The following is a 24791-nucleotide window of genomic DNA, read 5'->3' as shown; positions in this document are numbered from 1 at the left end:
AAATTTTCCGATTTTAATTTAATTTTCGCTTACTTATAGGTATAAAAGGTTTCAAAATATTGATTTTAGGTTATTACACAAATTTGTTATTAAATTTTAATATGATTTTTTTTTTTCAATTTAAAATAGGTATCACTTACATTTTTACGATTTCAAATTTTATAATATCTTCCTACCTACAAGCCATACTGATTGTGAGATTGTCATTTGACACATTCAATATCTACGGCCGTGAAGCGACCCTAAGAAAAAAAATACATTACTTATTAATTACTTATTTATTAATTTATTATCGATGAACATTATTTTGAATTAACCTAGCTGCTATTTTTTGGCTATTGCTAAAATTTTAAATTTTTATTATTTTTTTTAATCTCTAATCGATTTCTATATAAATATTAAATATGTATAATAATATCATAAAACAATTAGGTATACGAGTAGTTTGACATGAATTCTTAATTTAGGGTATATATATATTTTTTTTTGATTTTTTTTTTTTTGATTTAAACATTGAATATCATTAAAATATTTGATTGCTAAGAAAGTTTTTAACGTTTTAATCGACATCTAAAATCTATTTCAAGTCCTAACAACTATTGACACTAACAATAATAATATTATTACCATAATGTAGGATGAAATACTTACTATATAATATAATATATATACATACAAACGATATACATGGAACAATATATTAAATAAATAAACGAGTACGCCTGTACTTGCTGGAGTGATGGTCGTAGACAGCAATATATACATGTTTACGCGTATGCACACGTGCACTTGTGTGTATATAATATTATGCATTAGTATTTGGTGTACTAAAACCGTAGGAAACTTCGCAATTTGCTTTTCTTGCCGACGTCTTCCGCGTCGGCTGACTTGTCGGCGGCAGCGGCGTTGGCGTTGGCGGCTGCGGCGTTGGCGGCCAAATGAGGCAGCGCCTTGATGTAATAGTGGTTGTCGCGACATCGGCGGCGGTCTCTGGCCGCGGCCACGGCGGCGGCGGCTGCGTTCACCCGGCGCCGGTTGCTCCGCCTCAGCGCTTCCCAGTCGACGCACTCGCAATTGGACACGTTGACGTTACCGCGACATCCGGGCGAACACTCGACCACGTCTTCCACCGAACAGCCCGGGCACGGCAGCACAGGCAACAGAACAGCCAGTGCATCCGGCACTTGCGGCGCCCCGCGCCACGCTCGCGGCGGCGACGTCTGATTGTCGTCGCCGGTCTTGTCGACCAAGCCGTCTTCCGGTTTGGCCGCGTCTCCGGCGTCCGGGGCTGCTGCTGTTGCTGTTCCTTCCTTGGCTGTTGTGTTCCTCGGCTGTTGCTGTTCCTTCTGCTGTTGCTGTCTCCTTCGGTCTGTTGCTGCTGTGTTGCGGTTGTTGCTGTTGTTGCGGCTGTTGCTGTTGTTGCGGTTGTTGCTGTTGTTGCTGTTGTTGCGGCCGTTGCTGCAGCGGCCGCAGCCGCGGCTTGGGCCCTGGCGGCGTCGGAGATCGCACATCTGGCCGTCTTCCGGACGCACGGCACGCACACCGTGGTCGTCTCGACGCACGCCTCGTCGCACCGGGACTGCACGTCCAGCACGCCGCACACGCGCATGCCCGGATACTTGCACAGCTTCTGGCACGTGGCGCACCGGCATTTGTGGCACACGTCGCACGCCCGCGCCTCTCGCTGCGGCGTGGCGCGCTGTTCGGCGGCCTTCCAGGGCACGTACGCCGGGAACTCTTCGATGACGCCCTCGCCGGGCCGGGGCGGCGGTTCGGACGACGATCTCATGGTCGCGAACTCGATCACCGGCAGGTCGGCGGCGCGTCCGCCGTCTTCGGCGCAACCGGCGGAACGGATGGGACTGTCGCTTTGCGCCGTGGCGGCTTCCTGTCGCTGTGACGGGACGTCCGCTGCGAACGGCGTCTCCACGTACGCGTTGTCGACGCGCTGGTGCGTCGGCCGGGGGTTTTCCAGAAGCGAGGCGCTGCGCTTATCGCGCACCGCTCCTCTGCGCTGGTGTCTGCATGGCAGGTCTAACACTCGTATGGTCGCTGGGCTGTTGGGCGGCGATCGTCGGCTGTCCTGGTTGGCGGCCGTTCGCGAATACCTTTCCGACACGTACGTCCGTTCGCACGTCACCGTTCCTTCTTTCGGTTTGTTTTTTTTCTCCGGTTTCTTGTCTTTGGCCATGTTTGGCGAGCTTCAAGACGAGCCGGCGCAGTCGCGGCGCGGCGCGGACGTATCGGCCGCGGACGTATCGGCCGCGCATGTGCGGTGGCGCATCATCGGCGTGGCCGCGGTGGTGTCGGCGGTGTCAGTGGTGACGGCGGCGGTGGTGACGGCGGTGATGATGTCGGACGACGTCGGTGGTGCAGTGCTGGTGCGGCGGCGACGGCGACCCACTATACGGTGCACCGGTGTAGTACAATGTGCATATAATATTCGTATTTATGTGTGTGCGTGTGTGTGTGTCGATGTGTATATGTGTGAGTGTGTGTGAGTGTGTGTGTGTGTGCAGGGTCTACCTGCGACGAGCCTGCCACCGCTGACGTTGCCGTCGGTGGGGGGATGAGGAAAGTCGGTTTCGAGTCACAGCCAATATCTGTCGGCAAAAAAAACAAAACCAAACATGTTTTCTATAATATATAATATTATTATCATTATCGATTTCTTATTTTTTAAATTTTTTTTTTTTTTATGTACACCATTCGTCATCTGGCGCGCTATTTTCTTATAAAATTATTCAAGCGCATATTGTACCTATAAACGCTATCATTAAAATAGTAACCATCAGAATCGGCCACATGCTCGGTAAACATTGTTATTTTCTATTATCATCAAAATAATTAGATATAGATACCAATTAGGCATAGATACCATGTCGTAGAATATATTCACATTTTTAGGTGTATTTAACATATTATGTACAGCTCATGTTACCTATATACACACAAAGTGTTTACGCGGCGTCACGTTTAAATGTTATTATTACCTATATTTACTTTGAAATATCAGTTGAACTAGTAAACATTTTTTGAATTTTTCGTAATTTTTTTGTTGTATATTTTTTTAGTTATATAAGTACATTTTTTTTTCTTCGTAAATAGTTTAAATATAGTTTTTCGTAAATAGAAATAATCAAAAAATGTCAGCCGTTTTACCTTTTTTTCCGGTGTATGAAACAAGGTTATCAAGACTTTTAAGACAACTGTTTATTATGTATGCATAGGTGTAACGTAAATAGTATACGGTAATAAACATACTATATATCTTTAAATCTTTCTACACACGCGCACACCGAGTATAATAATAAATATACTGCAGTGATGCAGCATCCAACAGTTATTGATAAATAGCAAGTATATAACTCCTGTGTAACTATAAACTTACTGCAGACACTCCTACACGAGTGTCAAGTAGACATATACTTATTCAGAGTGATTCATTCTTTATTAATATACTTATTATTTAAATTCTGACTTATGGGATTTTTTAGTACCTACACGTTAAACCATTTATTTAAATGCTTAGTTTTCATTTTTTGTTATAACTACTATTTAAAGTATGATGTATCGATACAAAATACTTGTCTTTTAATGATAACCATAGTATTTTTTTACTGTAAATTGTTTGGTGTGTGACTTAAAAAAAAATATCAAGTAATAACGAGTATTTGTAGAGGCTGATACTTTTACTTATTGAGGAAATTAATTTCCTCTTTCCTTAATAGTATAACATAAAATATAAAATATATGTAGTATTTATTCTGATAAAGGTACTTATCATAAATTTAATAATTAATAAACTTTAAACGTTATTAGATTAATATTTATCAGACACTTCTGAGATTAATTATGTATAATATAAAGATGTAAAATATGCATTTGTTTTTAAGAAAACATTAAATAAAAAAAAATCATTAAATAGACATGTGTATTATAAAATTACCAATAATTTCTGTATCATCATTATTAATTAAGTGAACATGGTCAGCTTCTAATTTTAAATTAGATTCAATGAAAAAATCCAAAGTTACTTTTATTTTAGTTAATCATATAATTAAATATTATGAATCTACAGTTTTCTAAAGATATATTTCCTCAAATACAAAATCAAAGATTTTATTAGATTGAAATTAACAGTAGTCAAGAAATATTCAGCCTTTACATTGTTTTCGTTTAAATGAACCACAAAAAAAGCATTGATCATATTTATATCTAAAATATGCCAAAAAAAAAAAAAAAAAAATTAGATTCATCAATTTAAACCTTAGCTCTATTAATAACATAATATTTTTATCAAATCATAGCCACCATCATACTTTTAAAATCTTTACAATATTATTATGAAGAAGAAATTTTTATTTCCAAAGGACACTATTCTTAAATGGTGTAAATGCATAATTTAAACCATTTAAAGAAAATGGTGATATGCATAATTTAAACCATTTAAAGAAAAGGGTGATATGCATACTAAAAGAATCGTCTCGTACACGAGTGTTTAATTTTAAATGCTTTTTTGTTAAGGATCTCTATTCCCTATAGAACAAATGTTTACAAATTGCAGTACGATTAAAATTCTTAAGCAGTGTACAAGAATTGTTTGACACGTGCTTTTAAAATTCCACGACAAATTATTACCCATCCATAAATTTAATATATCTATACCTTATACACGAATTATACGAGTATAATCGTGTATGTTATTATCTGCTCGTGAAACGTTTTAATATTAATTAAAATTAAAAGCAATCACGTCCGGATTCCTGAGTCACGAATTATGGTATCATAAGGATCCGTGAAATTAGTATTATTGTTATTTTACGCTAAATCAATAGCACAGGACCCCGATAAAGGTGCGTTCAGAACTTGGCGAACCGTGTTCCGTATATGCATACCGCAGGTAACATAATGTTGGTAAAACATTATCTACAACTTACAAGTTTGGTATATTATTTAATTCGACATAACACAGCGAATCGTGAACGCATCCTAAGTAGGCATAATAATATATATGAAACATACACAATTAATAGAGGTAGCGAAAAAATAAATAAACCAATAGGTAGGTAACTATTTAAGTGAACAAAGTTCATGTTTTACTGAATGAGTAGGTAGGGATTCACTGCTAAATTAGACGGTTTATTTTATTTGTTACTTGAGTGTACGAATTTGTGCGAAACCATAAAATGATAAAGGATTTAATTTTCATGTTTATTTAATATTTTATAGTGCAATACTCGTACAATACATAAAGGCTAGGTAAACTGTTTTTGTGTTAGAGGCCCCAGTTTTGAGGGACGAATTTAGTTGCGGGTAGCATGGAAGCGATAAGAATAATATTCTAATGAACTTACATGGAGTGCAATGAATTATTATTTAATTGGTTTTCACAAAGTATTGGCGATGCGGTTGTCATATAATATGGTAATGACGTTGCCCTGTATCGGCACCCTCGGTAAATTTACATCGAACACGCCGTGTACAATCTAATATTCGATAACATTACATAGTTATATAATTATTATCTTATCTGCATATTTTATTGTGTTGTTACAAACGAAATAGACATATCAAACATAGTATATTATATTACTCCACACTTCCATATATTATTATTACAATAATGTGTTAAATAGGTATAAGAGGTGTATTGGTATTATCGTATATAACATTGTATAAATATACGCGCCGATTCGAGTGGTATTTTTTCTTTCTATTAGCTCACAATATACAAATACTGGCGTATTACAAATATTTTATTTTATCTCTAAGCGGTGTGTATACAGTTTTAAATCTTTGTTGGTTTTTGTATAAAAGGGTTTAATATTCCCAGATAAAAATTAAACCCAATCGTTCGCTTCTTCAGTGGACAAACATTGGACGCGTATTCGAAATTGCGAGTATACCAATATTTTAATGAAATATAGATATTATAGTAGATAGGCACACTTATATAAAACAAGTAATATTACATTTATAAATAGTCTTAAACTGTGTTATACCTACTCAAATCGGCCACGTTGTCGAATGAAACGTACATATTATAATGATATAAAGATTCGAAGATAATAGAAATCGATATTAATCAATTAGAATTTCAAAATTTGTAAAAGTCCTTTGAGTAGCTAAAACAATAAGTATATACTAGAATAAAAAAAATTAAATCATAAATTTTATATATAGCTAAGTATAGCTGTAACTCCCGTTATTATTTGCCAAACCTATTATTATTGAATAATATCCTAAGTTGATGAAGTTTGATAATTCGTAAATTATAATTACTTAGATACTTATTTGATCTTTGATTTGTATACATCAAAGTTAATATGAAAATAATCTGCTTTAAAATCTACAATAAAAAGAGAAGTTTTCATTTTAAAAAAATGAAACTTGCATTTCCACAAGAAATTTGTTATAACATTAGAGATAAAGTAAAAGATAAAGGCTAGAAGCATAAAATGCATAAAGGATATATTGGGGTGACCATATTTGATGAAATATATTGTTTAGTGAATAGTAGCTGCACTCGTTGTACAATATTAATTTGAATACATTTGATGTTTATTAGAACCACAGTAGTTTTCACTTTGCGTATTATACTATTGAGTATTAAAGACTATTCTCGATTAAAATAATTAAATTGAATAACAAACCTAATATAAGCCATTCAACAATTATTTCTCGTTAATGCAACTGCATATCAGTATAAAATTAAAAAAAAAAATACATGTCAATTACATTTACATAGGTATTACTTTTACAATGTTCAAGAAATTTTTTTTAAAAAATACGAAATTGAAAATTATGTATATATAGTAATTTTTATTTAGATATTTATTTCCTTTATATTAATTATCATGTCTGACATGGATATTAAATGTTCTATTAAAACTTGAAGTTCTTAAAAAGTTGTTAATTAAAATTATTCAAATTTTACTTTAAAATTTTAATAATAATTTGACAAAGTTATGGAAACGCATTGAGAAATTCAAATTGAATTATATTTAACTTTTCTAATAATTAAGAAAACTTTATTATATTATACATATGTTTGTAATGTGAAAGTAAAAATATACACAAACAATGATATTACTTGAATATTCAAAAAGTTATATTTTGAGTTTATTATTTAAATATACATACCCACATACATATCATACATATTGAAGTACAAATATCATGATAATTAGTATTTATATCATGTATTTTTAATTATATTATAAAACGAATCCAATGAATTTTAAATTTTTATAAAATCTACGGTGGAAAAAGTTTATTTAAATAATAAAACATATTGACAAGTAATATAATTCATAACTATACACCTAATTTTAATTCAATTAGAGTAATCAAATAAAATAATTCAATCTTATTTAAAATATTATACTATATTATAAAGTAGAAAGAATTTTCATAGCGTAAACTTATGATGTGCTTTAAAAATATGATGACGAGACGAAATCAAAGACATATCTTTTAATTTAAAAAAAAAAAAAATCTGTTAATGCATCATTTTATTATAAATGAACATAAGTTCATAAGAATGTAATACATATTACAGGTATAAGATTTGAATGTTATAAGCCACACGCTATATGCGTTATCTCTATTGAGCAGTAAATCATTTGATGATAACATTCTCAACGTAGTTGAACATTATTAAAAAATATTATATGTATTATAAACATTCAATTTTATATTTATGATAATTACATTTTTACATTTATCTAACAACTTTAAAAAAAAAATAATTAGATTATTCCTCAAGTTAGTCATTAGTCATTACACTTATATGTTTATTTTTAATTCTCGAACATTAAATTTTGAGCCAAAAAACGAATACTTTAAAAATTGTATAAGTATGAAAATAAAATTTTTATTTATAAAAAAAAAAAAAAAAATATTTAATTATTTCAAATAATAGACATGAAAATTAATTAAAAGGAAAATGAATTTGATGAAAATGTTTACTATTATTTAGAAAAATTAGGTAAAAATTATAATCTATTTAATATGTTTGGTTGTATTTAGAGATATACTTAAAACGGTATTTTTTTTAATATTTTGAATTATGATAACCACTGCTCTAACAAAATATATTAAAACTTGTTTGTTTTATCGAGAAACACGGCATCCAACTTAAAATATGCAATAACTTACCTAAAACGGGAAAACACGTGAAAATTATTTTTATTTTAGATTGCAAAGTAAAAACAAAATTGATATGTCAAATTATTGATAAAAATCTTTAATAATCAATGTTCATTTGCAGCATCGACTATCCCATACCCTTCAAAATAAAATTTCCATTAACGGCTACTACAATATAATGAGTAATAATTAACTTATTTAAGTAAAAATAATTTATACATTTAAAAAAATATAATTCTTGTTCTCATAAAAAATGTAAGTATATATTTATATATAGAAAAGCTAAATTTTCTGAATATAATGTAGTTTTCATACTTTTAAAATTTAAAAATAAATTCAGTTTTGTAGCATATTATACTATTTAATGAGATTAAGAATACTAATTTAATCTAATAGTAAATAAAATTTCACTATCCAATTTTTATTTAAGTTCTTAATAATAGTAACAATATACATAGTTCAAGTTATTTAAAAAAAAAATGCCAGTAAAAATGTACCAAGTCCGTACTGATTTTTTAATCAAATCGATATTTACTGATAAATTATTTAATATCAGTATTGTTTATCCAAAAAAATAATTATTCATGGATATATTTTTTCATTTAATAAAAATGAAATATAAAATTATAAAATTTGCGTCGAGATAAAAAAAAAAAATAATGAACATAAATAAAAATTAAAAAAGCAAATTATTACTGTGATTAAATATTTATTGTAAGGTTAATTAAAATGATGATAAACTAAATTATTAATTATAATAATTTATGGATTATTAACTTGCTCTAACCAACAAATGTTAACATTTAAATGATAAAAATAAAATAAGATAACTATATTTTAAATTAATATAGTATAGTTGTTGTATTTAATATACCTAACTAGCTGCCCACTAAAAACACGAAACATATTAATTTCATTATTTTTTGAAACGTGTTGAAATGGTAAATAAAAATTTATTATATTTTAACGAATTATGCGAAAGTGAAAATTAATCACCGCAATGATATTTTAGTTTTGTAGGTAATTAACCTTTCCGTTTTATTATATAGCATCATGTTATAAACTTATATAATATTATCTAGTTATTTGATTACTGAAAAAAAAAATGTATGTTGCATCAAGTTATTAAATTACTGACATATACAATGAATTTAAAAATGAAAATAAAATTTTAATTATCTAAAAACACATAATGCAAACAGACACAATAATATATGAATTTAAAACGCCATAGTAATGCAGTATATTAAATATTATATATGTTGGTACATTAAATATACCAACGTATATAATATTATTATGAATAGTTAATGACTTAAATAGGACGTATTCATGAACTTTTAATGCGAATTATAATAAGACACTAGACACGTGTAGGTCTTTGGAGACGAATAATGAGTCGTATTTATACGAATCGTGAGAAATGGTTTGGCCTATTCTCCGAAGTATTGAAATTTAGATAGAGAAAATCGATGATCAATATCGCGTTAACGCTGATTTGGCTGCTGTATAGCTGTATCCTTTACCTACCTAATAATATACAATCTATATTACGTACGATATATTTAATATCGATGCCTGCCACTCGACAATAATGTTCCTGCACTACACCTATCCTGAACAAATAAATAGAAAGAGGATTTCGCTTATTCAGTGAACTTTTACCTAGGTTATGGGCGATCAGTCTTAATTTGCCTGGAAGGGTTTAGGATTTCGAGTGTCAGAGCTGATTGCTTTGAAATATTACACGGTTATGAAACTGCGTAGTCACGAGTGCAACATAATTTGCTTAGGATCGATAGGCTTATATTATTATTTATTTTTATTATGCATGCATGGTTTAATGCGTTTATAACCATAGCCAACAAATGCTTCATTAAAGAATAATTCTTATACTTGTAATAATATGATGAATAACATTATGATAAATAGTAAAACATTTGAAATATCACATTGATCATCAATATTTTTCCGATGTAAAATGTAATTTTTACACAAACTATACTCTATTATTTATACTATTGCACATGGTAATATTGTGCAAGTACTTAGTGTATCTACCTACTCGATAAACTCGTTGTTTTTTTTTTCTCATAAATTACTTTTAATTGGATTAAATACTGTTTAATTTCAACTATGTAGGTATCTACATCATTAAATCTTCACTTTAATCTAATTGAATACTTAGTTATAAGTGCAATAAAAAAAAAAAAACCGCAATAATCAGTAAATATTAAAATGTAGCTATAAGCTATTAAAATTGTACTCGAATGTCGTGAGGTAAAAGGTTTAAAGAAAATAATAAAAAATACTTGTCAAGAAAATTACAAAAAAATAAATGATCATTTGAAATGTTGATTGTAAGTGTATATTTTTTACATTAGAACAATGATTAAAATAATTATGAAGTATATCAAAATATTATTACCAATAAAATATGGAAATACTAATTAAGTATTAATATTGTTAAAAATAATTGAATTAAATTTATAATTAAAAACATTTTTTTTAAAGTATGCAAAAGTATTTGTATTTCAAAGCTTTATATTATTTACTATTATATTAGGTATTTTGCACACATTTTATCACAGGAGTGTGTATCCCGAAAAAATATTTATTTTATTATCATATTTTTTTATTATTTTTTTTTTTTTTTATCACACTTAATAGTAAAATAATTATTGATTGATCGGTAAACAATTAATATGAATTAACAATGATATTACAAGATAATTTCACAAAAAATTAGAGTTAATATAACTTACATTTGTTTAAGTTTTTTTCAGAATGTGTTAAGATCTCAGATACCTAGATCCATATTATTAAAAATAAAATATAATAAAACATAAACACATATCACTGTGTAGTTATCTTATTTAAGTTAGTTATACATGTAAGTATAATCTGAATTCGTATGAAGTTTTAAAAACACATAATGTTAATTAAAATTACAAAATAATATTTACGAATAAATAAAATTTATTTAGTTTTTTAGTAAAACTTAATTATTTTAAAAGACAAAACCACTGCATTTAAAATAGTAGTAAATATTAAAAATAATAAAGTGATCATGGCTATACAAATTGTATTAAATTGTTTACCTGTTGGAGAAATATAACTGAAAATACGTCATGCAAATAACAAATATATCCTATATTATTATTTTATAATTAAAATTATTATTTAGTCTAATCAATAGTGGACAATAACTACGAAGTATGAATGATTTAAGGTTTTAATAACTTTAATGAATACATGCAACATTATAACTTTTCACCGTTATTTGAAAATAAAAACTATTATTACGTAAACATATTGTAAAAACGATGCAGGTAAAAGTACTTGGATAATTCTATATCTTGTTTAAATTTATATGAAATTTATTTAATTTTAAACACCTGAAAATATTAATTAAAGTATCATATAGACTATGTTAAGCATAAAGAGCAAGCACAATTTAATTTGCTATAAATCACCATTCTGTAATATTTATACTGTAAGCAGTTATATAATTCAACTTTGTAAGTAAAACAACAAATCTTTACAAATTGCTTAAAAATAAGAAATACATACATTTTAGAAAATATGTTACAGAAAATTATTTTTAACGGTATTATTGTACCACAAAGTTGCAGCTAGAGAAACATTTTAATGCAAATATGTGGATAATAATTCCGGAACTTAAATAAAATTATATTAATATTTTCAATAAATACATCCTACATTTGGGCGTAACACCTTTTGTTCATAAATATCATTTCTCATTTGACCGTGTTTAATTGTTTTGTTTCTTCTTGGAAAGAAATAAGGTCGAATAATTTTGTTGAGCGAAAAGGGAACGTGGAAAATAAGTCGTGAATATTACTCCTCCCCCCCTAATTGTAGTAGTAACAATGTAATGCATGCCCAATTCTAATTTACTAAATATGCAATTATATTTGTAAATTATTTCTCAGCTCGATAATCAATAATAGATATTTTGAAAAATTTTGAGAATAATGTACAGTAATTATTTTTTGGCAGTTTAAATATCATCGAAATTGTGTATGAAGAGCAATTAGATCTGTTTCATTTTATAAAACTACAAAAATATATAAATGAAAACGAACAACAGAATACCTCAAAACCAATTAAAATTTGATGGTTAAACAAATATTTTAACAATCGAAATAAGTTGATGCTTTACGGAATTAGATATTAGAAGACTATACCGGTGCACGGGAACCCAAGAATCGTCAGTAGGATTACTCAAAGCAAATGATGCACGAACAAGCTTTATACATATTAGAAGATAAGTAATTCTGTACAGCTTTGTTCGTGATATTTGGACGTATATATTATTAATGAATCCTATAGTTTGTAAATTGTAGTGCACTTTGAAGTATCGAGGAAGTAAAACCAACTTTTAACCTCTATCATATTATTATATTGTACAACTTTATTTTATAATTATATTTCACGGATACAGTTAATACCAAAAATAAAATTCAAGGACATTGTACAACATTAGATTAAGACTAGTAACTGGTGAGAGGACTAAAGCGAATGGCAGATACCGAGATTTACCGTGTAAAACGATTTAAACAAACGTTTTTATTGGTACAATTTAATGCTGTGAAAATAAACGAAATTTCACTACCAATTGCAGTAAAACAATGATTGTCTCGATGATAGATCATGTATACGACACACAGTAAATATCATAATAATAAAAGCATAATATATTTTTTTAAATCAAAACGCATTTAGATGACACTACAATATTTTTAGTCCGTTGCACTAGTGCATGAAATCTATTCGAACTTTATCGTGTATAGCTGTAATTGCAGTTTTCAATAATCTAATTTTGCGTTGCGGTAATGATAATGATATTATTATCCTTGATAAAGAAATACCGTCGTCACGGTGATGGTTGCAGTTTTATTGCGTGTACCCCAAGACTGGTTTTTATAATACCATTATTATTTTAGTATTTCGACAGCTAGGTACGTGTATATACATAAGTATATACAATTTAGTGTATACGTGTCTGACCGGAGTGCGCACACATTTTTAGTATGCGGTCGCGGAATAGCTGGTTAGGTTAGGTCAGTGTTGGCTAGATGAGCGGTCGTCGAGTCAGGTACGTCGAAATAATAAAATTAGAAGTATATAGATGGAGGAGGAAAGAGAATAAAAACCAGAAAATAAAAGTGGACACGTAGCGACGTCATTATTATTGAAAAAACAACCGGCTTACGGTGTATTACAGTAAGTATAATAATACAATATTATGTAGGCATAATATACGATAGGTAAGCGCACACAATATTTTACCAGTCGATTATTACGATGTTGTTATTGAAATAAATACTCGACTGCAACGCGTCATAACAAAAGTCTGATGTCTTCGGCGGAGATCACATGATTATAAAATAATAATACAATACTTAATAGTTGGGTACCCGATATCATATATTATTATTTAAATGTTCAAACCGTACGGCAGAATATTGAAGCGATTCGTACGGAAATATAACAATACGACTTAAATTTATAAGTAACAATTTTCGAAATTATGATATTATTAGGTATGTATTGTTATCGCACAAGAAAAATTATGCCCCAGTCGCGTGTCGTGTCGCGTATTCGGGGAAATAATCAATATTGGCAAACGATTCTGAGCGAAATGCGTAAAGTGTGAAGTATTTGATTTTTAAATGTTTGCGACTTGTGCTATTGAAAATCAGACGATAAACTCAAATCTGGAAAAGTGATCAACTTTCTAGAATTCTTGAATTTTGAGAATATAGAATAGACTACCTGAAAGGTATAAACATTTTGACTCTAGTATTATTGTTTTCCGAATTAAATCGAAATAATTATCGTGCTATAAATGTCTACCACTTCATCCTCAAAATTCAAATTTCAAAGGTATGACAAATATAGAAAAAATCTAAAATACTACGAAAAACTAGAAAACACCAAAAAATACAAAACGCGATAGACATCAAGTAGTTTTTATCTTTCGAGTAAAATTCCGGTCGTTTACAGTCACAACAACCGGCTAACTTGGATTGCGTGCACGAGTGTAGTCTATATAACATTTATAAAAATATGTATGTGACTCCCTCCAACGGTTTGTAGTAAACCACTGTAAGTCGTGTGAAGTGCAAATTTATTAAAGCTAAGTGGCCACGCGCCATTGGAACACGTAACGAGACTAAACGCCGAAATAATTTTACTATAGTAAAGAGTAAGGGTTACTGCACGGTGATGGATTCATATATCACGATGATAATTGTGTTAATACCCATAAGTTATATCAAAAGATTATCGTTGCAGTTTTACATTATAGAAGCGATGAATTCGACACGAAAAATAATTAAGCTCATCATAAAATAATAAATTCCAAAAAACACGGCAACGTAGGTCGCTAAAGTTTACAATAAATTACTCACCGCCGGTGTAATTGCCGACGAAAAATGATTATAACTAAAAGAAAGTATACCTACTAAGATATTGGTATGCCGCAGCTCACTTACACAATATCATTATTACGGTGTTACGCGCAACGGATAGTATGTATGTATTAGAATCGAACAATATTAATATAAAGATATAAAAGTAATGAAAAATACAACATAGTAAACTATTATTATTATTATTACTATCATTACGATTATATACTTTTGGTATTATGCATACACACGTACAACTGTAATATTATTTATGTATTATAGTTGTGTACATGTGCAGCGTCAACACTTACGATGATTACATGATCCGACGTTTTCCGGCGGACGCAGGCCGTAACGGTGCAGCGGACGTGCGGCGGAAAACGACGTCGGATGGACGTTTTTCCGAGTGCATCTTCAGCGGTCGGCCAATCTTCAATTGTCGCGGTGGGGAGGTTTAAACCGAAAAAAAATCGTCCTCACTCGCGAATCTAACGCGATACGACAACAACAACAACAATAACAATAATATTATTATATTAAAATCATATCATTATATTATTATTATTATTATTATTATTATATACGTTATCGTTACTGTCGTCCTCTCGCCGCGAATATTTGTGTTTTTTAACCGCCGTCTTTATGGTGCGATGGGGGAGGGTACCCGGTGACTTTTTGAGGAACGGCGGATGTAGTGCCGGATTAGCGAAATTTTTATTTTTAAGTGAGAAGGAAAACTCGTCGAAGTAGCGCCGAAGAAAGGGCACTCGAAGACGGCGCGTTTGAGGGGGTCGCGTGTTTCGCGGACGTCGACGCCGAGAGCAGCGGCCGACGTGCGCGCTCGCTATATTTCCACTAGCAACTGGCGTCTGACGGGGCCCGACCGACCGGTGCCGCCGCCGCCGCTGCTGCCCACTACACACGCGTATTACACATTATTATATTATATTATTATGTAGGTACACAATACGGTATTGTAGTAGCATAATATTATATTATATTATGTTATTATATTTCTTTTATTATTATTAGGTATACATGACATCCATACGGTGCGCGTGCGACGACTATAGTAGAATATTATGTGCGCGTCGTCGTAAATTATGTTATGCACCGCACGAATGCATCATTATATTCAATATTAAAATACTACGATATTACTGTACAATAATAATAATAATAATATATTATTATAATAATACGTCGTGCCATGTCAACTTATAAACTACCTATAGTTAATCGCACATAATAATATGATGTTCTGAGTGTGTCGTATATTCCGTGTAAAATAGGTATATTGTGATAAATCGTCAATATTCCTATCACCGAGACATGTCTTGTATGAGTTTTCCGAATTCCGACTTTCGCTATATTTTCCCCTTTCGTCAACACTAACTATTGAAAAAATTCGAAATTTTTCGTCGAAAACCGCGGGCTTTTGGAAAATCATAACCCTAAAGCAAATGTCTCGCGATAAGTCGCATGTGTCGCAGTGTCAACTGCGACTCGTCGAACAGTGTGTTGCTGCAGTTTCCGAGCACAGTGCGGCCGGACGCGCGGAACCTGCAGTGGACGTACGAAACGATGCTGCGGACAGCGAAAGAGGGCGGTGGCGCGGCGATCGGCGAGAGGACGATGGTCCGATAGCGGTGCGGAAAATGGGAAATTTTTTACGCGCGTTCGGCGTACAAAACCCGTCGTCGTGTTCGACAACAAATAATTGTTTTATATATATATATATATGTGTGTGTGTGTGTGTGTGTATGTATGTATGTATGTATGTATATATATATATATATATATATATATATATATATATATGTGTGTGTGTGTTTTATTTTCGTATATAATATTTAAGATATATTATATTATAATATGTTATTATATCAAGACGTATATATATATATTATATACTATCACTACGGTGTTATTAACATCATACGTTTATTTATTATCAATATTGTAATATAAAAAAATATTATTATTATTATTATTATTATTATTATTATCATTACCTGCGGCCCACGGCGGCGCCGGTGTTATATATTATTATATACGTACTGTGTGCGTGATCTTGACGTGACGACCGCGAGACGGACGGACCGCGCGGACGAGTTGTGTCGACGGGACCGAACTAGACGATGGAGCCGACCGCCGCTGGCACCCGCATTTGTCGCCGCCGCCGCCTCCTGCGGGGGCGGCCACCGCCGCTCGGCCGACGCGCACTGCGCAACCGCGACGCCGCCTCTTTCGCGCCCGGCCGGTTATCAGTTCCGGCGGCAGCGGCGGTTCAAGCTCGCCGGAATCAACCGTGTGTTTTTTTTTTTTTTGTTTGTTCGTATTTGTTTGTTTGTGCGCGTTTGTGTTTGTTTGTTTTTGTCTGTGAGCGCGCACGCGCACGCGCTCCACCCGGTTCGTCGGCGCGTTCTAGACGATTCGCAGACTTTTTCTTTTTTTTAAATTTTAGTTTTCCACTATACCGGTTACCCCTCCCCCCTCTCCCCTTCTCCGTCATCCCACTCCTTCCCTCCCATATGCGCAAACCTCGACAATTTTTCACTAATAATTTTGGTTCTACGACGATAGCGCACACGTTACATAGTATATAGGTAATAATATTCGTGCCTCATAGACGATAGACCACCTCATATTTCATGTTATTATATTATTAATGTCGTTGCGGTTGACATGTTTCCACTACGAAATCGGAAAAATCGCATAACGATAATACTTCGATATATACGTATATTAAAATAAAATATTGTTGTCGCGCATTCAAAACTGTACGGTAGCGACTCGTATTGTCGTAATGATAAGCCTGACCGCAGTTATATTCCGAAAAGACCTAATGAGCAACGTTTTTAATCCGTGGAAAATCACGCCCATCGGTGAAACGTACAAATAGTTATAATATTATAGTATAGAATTCCGTATTGTACACTGTTTTTTACTCACTTTCGAAAACAAAATAAATACTAGATTCGCATTGCAATAAATCGTTCGTCGAAAACTTAAAATGACTGTTAGATGTAATCCTGGATAAAATAATATTTTTATCTATTAGCTTCGTACGTATGCATACTCATTTAATATAATAGGTATCTATGAAAATTGTATAACGTATTGGTAACATTTTAAACGTAGTTAATCGTACGAATTTACCACACACACTTCGATAAACCTTATAAGTACCGTCTACTAAAATATCTGAAAAAATAATTAAAGAAGTATCTTCAATATTTAAGATATTATATCTTGCATAATTTAATATTATGTCTTGTTGATTTTTTTAACGGTAAACCCTAATTACACCGAAAATTATAAACGTTATGAAAGATTTTTAATATACATATATTACCTGAAATAATGACCAAACAATATTTAAAAAATATATCTATTTTTCATTACTTTTTATCGTGAACATTCTCAAGTTTTTATTTTATTTTAAAAGACAACTTACAACTTTAATTTCATATTCAAATCAGAATTCAGAGAACTTAAACATAAAATAAAAGTCAATTTCGAACGGATAGGTAGTTTATTAATTATTTGCTTTTAAAGTTTTAATGAATGGAATGGCACAATTGTCATGGTATCCAGCAAAACGTTGGTCCACTAGTTGACTCATTGACACGTATTATAAATTACATTCATTGGAAATTCGATTTTTATATACATGATATTAAATATAATATAATTACCAATAAAATTAATAATTAAAAAAAAATAAAAATACTAAACAACTATAATGATAAAATATATAGTATAATATATTATAGTACTTTAAAATTATTTTTACAAATTGTATTTTATTGTAGAGTATTTTTTAAAACTAAAATTAAACATTTTGTAATTTAATGAGAGTAAAAATAAAGGAATTTTTAAATCGTTTTCAATGTTAAATTTTATAAAATTACTATAATTTTTTTATGCATTAAAACTTCAAAATAATTGCTTTAGTTAAGAATACCTACATTATGAAATTATATTAAAAAAAAATAAATACAAAAGACCGAATATAAAAAAGATAAGTTTATTTTAAAAAATATGTTTAATATCTTTCACTATTTGTAAACTTAGATTAATTAAATGTTGATAATTAAATTATTACAAATAATTTAAGTGTCTAGTAATATCTTAGCAAAATTTATTTCGTAAAATACAACATTGGTTTTTTTTTAAATGCATCTAAAATGAATATATTATAAATATATAATTTAAAAAAATCAAAGTATTTAAATTGTAATAAGTTGGTAATAATTTATGTACTCATTTATGCATAATACTACTGTTAAAAAATGACGTATTGATAAATAAACTGAAAAAATTTAATTAGTTTTAATTTAAAAGAATAAAAAAATAACTTAAAGTAGGTAATAATAATTTATAATTATTCTAGATAAATAATTATTATTTTTATGACTAAAATTGAATATAAACACCTACTTATTTATACGATAAATCTAATAAAAACAAATATAATTTAAATTATTTAATACATTTTATCACTGTACCTACTACCTACTTTATAATAAAGAAGACATACATTTCGGACTCACATCAAAGCGTGTTGAAACAGTTAATACAAATAAGGACTGTTGAACCAATTTATAAGGTTCCTATTATAGGTACCTACTGGCTACTACCTACCCAACAAAAGATCGTGTGGGTTTGACGGTAGCGCGCATGTGGATAAAACAGTATGACAGCTATGTTAAATCACATAAAATACTAAAAAATTATTGGGGATGATGAAATATTATACATGATTGCGTACAGTAACAAAATATTACTTTTATCCTATCTGTAATATAATTATTTTTAATATGCGTTTAACACTGTAGAAATTCTAATTTTGTGTTGATTCAATTAGGAAGTTGAGGTGATAAAAACCAATATTTTCATGACAACATACCTAATTATTTTAAGCTGAAATATATTTTATTGCATGACATATTCGTTGTTAAATATATTAATACTAAATAATACACTAAGAAAAATAGAGAACAAGACATGTCTGACCAATAATTATTGTATTATACAAAATACTAGGTTATAGAAATTATAATATAAAATAAACACTAATACATTTTCAACAATAGTAACTATAGAAATTGAAATAATTGAAATGTTAAAACAAAAGATTAATTTAAATAATAAATATTTTATAATTTTGCATTAAAATTAAAAAAAAAAAAAATTGGTTTGAACTCACTAACGATTATCACTTAATTTCTAGTAATTTACTAGTTAAGTACCTACAGCTTTATCCATCCAACATTCTTATATACTTTTATTTTTTAATACCTACTATAATAAATTATTCAAAATTTGATTTTAATAATTTTTAAATACTTTAAATATTGTGTATCGTCAAAAAAAGTTTTTGGATATGGTGGTAAGAATATAAAATTATGAATGTTCACGACGTATTCTCATTGTTGAAAATTACACCATGTATAATGGCCAACGCTCCGCTCAAATTTTATATTTTACTGTCTACACATAACAGGAAATAACCTGTCTTTAAACATGGTCAAAAAAAAAAAATAAATAGCTACAGCTATTTTTCTTTTATACATAACATAATATTAATCTACGTGCACATTTATATGATTATTTGTCCGTCACATAAAAAAATACATGCACTTTCAATTTTTTAAGCTTTTTCCTAAAAATTAAAATTATTTTTTCAGGTAATAAAATAATATAGTTTTAAAAAATACAATTTTCTATTACAGTCTTCAATTTATCTGATGGATAAATTATTATATAAAATGTATTTATGGTAAATATTTTTTTTTCTGATCAAAAGCTATGTTTTATACGAATTATAGATGTTCAATCGAAGCATTAAAAAACACTGAGACACAAATATTTACTTCTGTTGCACAAAATATTCTATTTTATATTTTAGTTAAGTACTTATTATACTCGAAGAATTTGTATAAATTATTCAAATTTAATATTACAATAATAGTAAAATAATACAATTATGAATAATACTCTAATTATTACTGTAATTTCTAAATTATTCTAGTTCCGATTTTATGCCAAATAGAACTTTTAAACTTTATTCTTGTTAGGAACATACATTTAAATAACTCAAAAAATATGTATCAGTTTTTATATATTTTTATATACCTAATAGTTTGTGTACCTACAGAAACTTTTTTATAAAAAACAATCAACCTAATAAATTTTTGGTGAAAATAAGTGGTATTTATTTGAAAAAGTAAAAGTTTGTATTACCATAGAATTCTTATTAAATTATTAAAAAAATAAAACTATTTTAATACACTGTCTTATAGAATATGAATAAAAATTTTAAATAAATAAATAAAGAATTCAAATAAATGTATAGTTAAACGGAAAATTAAGGGTGGCTACTTGATAATTTACACAATACCCGTTATAAATCAGAAATAATTTCATATTTTACTATATATAATATTCATTTTGTTTTACTCAAATAATTGCCTGTAGTTAACGTATTTATTATCCCTATAATATATTTTAAATGACTAACAAGTTAATTGGAATTTAAATGTTACCTAGATATTATTGCATGCACTAAAAATGGCTGAGATCAAATATTATTTAAATAGAGTATAATAATTTAGAAAAAAAATTTAATTCCATGATATTATTATTGTTTATTCTTTCTTTCCATTATCCATCCATATAATTTTAATACCTATATAAATATATTATATTATTTAATATTTGATTTTTTTTAACGTAATTAGAATTTTTTAAATGTTACCTATATTATACAAATGTAATTAATTAATATTACTTAAATTTATTTTCTAGATGAAAAAAAAAATTAAATTAAAATTACATTTGCATTTACTATTTAGTATAATGTACTTAAACTATTCATAAAGTTAATTTTATTAATCACGAAAAAAATCAAAACACAAAAGAAGATTTTTAATAAATTTTAATCTAACCATAATACCATATTACAGTATAATTCTTGAGAATTTTTTATTGATAATTTAAAAATACGTATATTATTTCATAATAGTTAATAAATTAACACCAACGTTTTTTATTTTTTTTATCTACCGTAATAATATATAATATGTATGTATATATTATGTATAATATTCTGGTACGTACCTTATTAATTATTGAGAATTTATCGTAGTAGGTAGTTGATTAAATCAGAGCCCGACGAGTGGTGCTTTTGAAGTCGGCAGCTTTGTAATTTGTGTTGTAGTGTTCCATCTGTAACGACAACAAAAATAAAAATAAATAACACGATGTGGAAAATTCAACTTGTAAAAATTTCGACTTACCCAGTCGAACGACGACGACCGAATAATCAGTGTTAAATACGAGCTACAGACCAGAGCAAAGTGAGTTCGGCAGTCCCAAACCAGGGTTTTTAAGGGTACAACAAGTCGTCGTAGCTGATATCCGTAAGGCGCGTACAGCGTTATGCGCAAACGCGCAACCTACAAATAATATTATTATTTCGTGCGAACTATAATTTATCATAACGTGTGTGTGTGTGTGTGTGTGCGTGTACATATATATATATATATATATATATACATATAAATATGTGTGTGCGCGCGCTCTCGTGTGTGTGTGTGTGCGTGTGTGTGCACATTATCACATAAACGATTAAAAGAAAAAACTGTTTTGAGCGCGTTTTTAGTTTGAACAACAACACCGGGACAAAAATACAAAATTATTATTAATCGTACGAATAATAATATAATATAATATATGTATATATTTTATAAAATTGATATTGTTTTTTTTTTTTTTTTTAATCGTGCCATTAAAATTTTTTAGCTAACGAGTAATACCATACAGGGTGTGTTTCGAGAGAAAATAAATTATGTACACCGCGATATGCGTGCGGACGTAATATCATTGTGATAATATTATAGAAGGATATATCTTTGATGTTCACGGTGTAACACGTAGGTAAGGATACTGCCCTAACCGTTTTTTATGCGATTAATGTAAAAAAAAAAAAACAATTAGGTGACACACGAAATCGGGAGAAACGATTTCAGCACCGTCCGAATATTTGTTGACATATTATAATATTCTTGTGCAAGCTCAACGCCTTGTAGTATTAGAAAATTAACAAAAACCTATAAGAAAAACCTTTTAGAAACTGAAAATTGGATTTTAGATTTTGACAACTGCAGTTTGTTTGATTTGTATGAGTTGCTCGTCCTATAATCGGCTTATATATTTATCATTATTAATATTATCAGAGTACTAACCGTATCGATATTTAATCATTATTTAAGGACTTCTTAGAAACTATATAAACACTATCATTACAAAGATTTCATATCTTTTAGTTTTTTTTTTAATTTCATTTTTATCCCAATTTAATACTATTTATACCTATTAAATTTCATAAAAATATAAAATAACTATATACACGTGACTGACAAGTTGTGTAGAAATGTATATTATATTTATAGATACGTTATATTTTTATAATTATACTTCAGTAAAATTTTCTAATCTTCATATTTAGCATGTTTCTGTGCCTAAAAAAGTAATAATAGAGTATCAAAATTATAAATTAAGGTACATAGATAAAAAAGAAAAAAATATCTCATTATCAGACAAAATATAATTTTATAGTTTAATTTTGTACTTTATTCGTGACAACAACAATGAATCAAATTTGTTCAATTTAATGTTTTTTTTTTTTCAGTGTATATTTTAAATTAAGAGAAAGCCCGCATTTTACAACAAAAATTATATTAAAAAAAAGTAATGTAAATTGAACAACAATCGTTGTTTTTCTGTTATCTAGAGACAGAAATAATAAAATAGTATTACCTCAAAAATACACCGTTTACCAATAAATAATAATATTCTTTGGTTGAAAAAGGTGTTGGTCGATATTAAGTTGCATTTCAGGTTTCATTGATATATTTTTTTTCGATGCAATATGTGTAAAATTTATTTTATATCGTATTATTCAACCAATAAAAATATTACCTAAATAAGTTTTTTATTTAAATTACATTGAATAGAAACGTGTTTTTTGCTAAGAAAAGCATGCTCACAAATTAAAATTAAAGTCGTATTTATCAGATAAATAAATTCAGAATTTATCGTATTAGATAGTGTTTCACAATTAGCTGGACAAATAATACTGATATTAAATGCAAAATAATAAAACTATAGAATATAATTATTACCTAGGTTTTAGTTATAGTACATAACATATAATAAGCGAATAATTAATTGGTATCTATTTTTTTTTATGCAAAGCACCTATTATAACCAAGGTTATCCTGACTTGATACATGTACTTTAATTATACCTATTAATACATTTTCATCTTGTGTTTTGAAAATATGTTCTTTTAAAATAATCATTGTTAGTATTTGTATTTCTATTCTTAAGTTAAAACTGAATTATACCTATATTGTACCCTTAAATAGTTTCACAATAATATTTATACATTGAAAAATTTTAAGCGAAATGTTGTGAACATTAAATATTTTAATTTAAATTTGAAATGTACGAACATAAAATTATATCTACTAGTTATACTAATTAAGCAAATTAAAAACAGATTTTAAAATAACGAAAAATTACAAGTTTGATAAAATAATTTTCATTATTTATCAAAGAAAAATAAATACAATTTTCTAATTTACTATTATTTTATAAAATTCATTTGTCTCGAAAATAATTATATTATTATGTAGTTATTTTCACATTAAAAGATTTATTTAATTTGCCATTACACGAGTAAGCCCCTCTGTAATTTTACAAGGTATGCAACTATACGCCCTGCTAAGTATTCCTTGTACGCTATATAGATTGTAGGATTCCAGCTGGATAATTGTATATTTTTTTACGAATAACTATTTTGTTAGTTTTTATGTTGTCATTGTTTGTTTTGTTGATTTAGGTATTTATTATATTGTATGTTTAAGTAAATTTAATTTTCATTCTTCATTCTTCCATTGAATATATAGTGATAATTTTTAGGAAAATTAAAAATATTGATTGGCATAGGTTCTTTTTAATTAAATATAATGTCTTCAAATGACGAATAAAAAAAAAATGTTTCAACAGCAATTCCGAACTCGTATTTGATAATTTTTCACTGGGATTTAAATTTAAATGCAACACAATGAATTTAAAAATAGTTTTTTTATGAACAAAAAACATTTTCTTTGCTGCAGCATT

General features: G+C 29.3%; 1 pseudogene; it reads right to left on the bottom strand.

Moving 5' to 3' along the window:
• Positions 1–542: 542 nt before the first annotated feature.
• On the bottom strand, positions 543–16714 carry LOC112592167 (annotated as a pseudogene).
• Positions 16715–24791: the final 8077 nt, after the last annotated feature.

The sequence above is a fragment of the Melanaphis sacchari genome, unplaced genomic scaffold (assembly GCF_002803265.2).
Source record: "Melanaphis sacchari strain LSU unplaced genomic scaffold, SCAv2.0 Contig159_pilon_pilon, whole genome shotgun sequence".
In the NCBI taxonomy this organism is placed as follows: domain Eukaryota; kingdom Metazoa; phylum Arthropoda; class Insecta; order Hemiptera; family Aphididae; genus Melanaphis; species Melanaphis sacchari.
This window is presented reverse-complemented; position numbering and strand designations above follow the sequence as displayed.